Source organism: Pongo pygmaeus, chromosome 1 (assembly GCF_028885625.2).
Source record: "Pongo pygmaeus isolate AG05252 chromosome 1, NHGRI_mPonPyg2-v2.0_pri, whole genome shotgun sequence".
In the NCBI taxonomy this organism is placed as follows: domain Eukaryota; kingdom Metazoa; phylum Chordata; class Mammalia; order Primates; family Hominidae; genus Pongo; species Pongo pygmaeus.
In genome coordinates, this window is record NC_072373.2 from 190,148,062 (window position 1) to 190,150,167 (window position 2,106).

Genomic DNA, 2,106 nt, shown 5'->3' on the forward strand with positions numbered 1-2,106 from the left:
GTGAGCTGAGATCGTACCACTGCACTCCAGCCTGGGTGACAGTGAGCCCACCGCTGCACTGTGGGAGCCCCTCTCTGGGCTGGCCAAGGCTGGAGCCGGCTCCCTCGGCTTGCGGGGAGGTGTGGACTGAGAGGTGCGGGCGGTAACCAGGGCTGCCTGCGGCGCTCGCGGGCCAGTGCGAGTTCCCGGTGGGCATGGGCTCTGTGGGCGTGGGCTCCCACACTCCAAGCGGCCGGCTGGGCACCGCTGGCCCCAGGCAGTGAGGAGCTTAGCACCCAGGCCAGCAGCTGCGGAGATCCCCCAGCAGTGCTGACCCGCCAGCGCTGAGCTCGAATTCTCACTGGGCCTCAGGTGCCTCCCCACGGCGCAGGGCCCGGGACCTGCAGCCCGCCATGTCCGAGCCTCCCCCCACACAGTGGGCTCCGGCACCGCCTGAGCATCCCCGACCAGCGCTGCCCCCTGCTCCGTGGCGCCTGGTCCCATCCACCACCCAGGGGCTGAGGAGCGCAGGCACAGGGCAGGGGACTGGCGGGCGGATCCACTAGATGAAGCCAGCTGGGCTCCTGAGTCTAGTGGGGACTTGGAGAACTTTTATGTCTAGCTGGAGGATTGTATACACACCAATCAGCACCCTATGTCTAGCTTAAGGTTTGTAAATGCACCAATCAGTGCTTTGTGTCTAGCTAACCTAGTGGGGACTTGGAGAACCTTTATGTCTAGCTAAAGGATTGTAAATACACCAATCAGCACTCTGTGTCTAGCTCAAGGTTTGTAAATGCACCAATCAGCACGCTGTATCTAGCTAATCTGGTGGGGACTTGGAGAACTTTTATGTCTAGCTAAGGGATTGTAAATACACCAATCAGCACTCTGAGTCAAGCTCGAGGTTTGTAAACACACCAATCAGCACCCTGTGTCTAGCTCAAGGTTTGTAAATGCACCAATCAGTGCTCTGTGTCTAGCTAATCTGGTGGGGACTTGGAGAAACTTTATGTCTAGCTAAGGGATTGTAAATACACCAATCAGCACTCTGTGTCTAGCTCGAGGTTTGTAAGCACACCAATCAGCACCCTGTGTCTAGCTCAAGGTTTGTAAACACACCAATCAGTGCCCTGTGTCTAGCTAATCTAATGGGAACTTGGAGAACTTTTGTGTCTAGCTCAGGGATTGTAAATGCATCAATCAGTTCTCTGTAAAACAAACCAATCAAAACAGACCCTGTCAAAATGGACCAATCAGCTCTCTATAAAATGGACCAATCAGCAGGATGTGGGTGGGGCCAGATAAGGGAATAAAAGGAGGCTGCCAGAGCCAGCAGTGGCAACCAGCTGGGGTTCCATTCCACCCTGTGGATATTTTGTTCTTTTGCTCTTTGCAATAAATCTTGCTGCTGCTCACTTTTTGGGTCTGCACTGCTTTTGCGAGCTGTAACACTCGCCACGAAGGTTTGCAGCTTCTCTCCTGAGGCTAGCGAGACCACGACTCCACCAGGAGGAATAAACAACTCCAGACACGCCGCCTTAAGAGGTGTAACATTCACCGTGAAGGTCTGCAGCCTCACTCTTTAAGCGTGCGAGACCATGAACCCATCAGAAGGAAGAAACTCCAAACACGTCTGAACATCAGAAGGAACAAACTCCAGACACACCATCTTTAAGAACTGTAACACTCATCGCGAGGGTCTGCGGCTTCATTCTTGAAGTCAGTGAGACCAAGAACCCACCAATTCCGGACACAGCTGGAGTGCAATAGCGCGATCTCAGCTCACTGCAATCTCCATCTCCTAGGTTCAAGCAATTCTCCTGCCTCAGCCTCCTGAGTAGCTGGGATTATAGGCATGTGCCACCGTGCCTGGCTAAGTTTGTATTTTTAGTAGAGACAGGGTTTCTCCATGTTGGTCAGGCTGGTCTTGAACTCCCGATCTCAGTTGATCCACCTGCCTCCATCTCCCAAAGTGCTGGGATTATAGGCATGAGCCACCACACCTGGCCACATGTATTAATTTTTAAAGACAATAACCATATGTGTTGCTTAGGAGTTCGGTATCTGGTTTGGTTTTTTTTTTTTTTTGAGGCGGAGTCTTGCACTTTGTTGCCCAGACTGGAG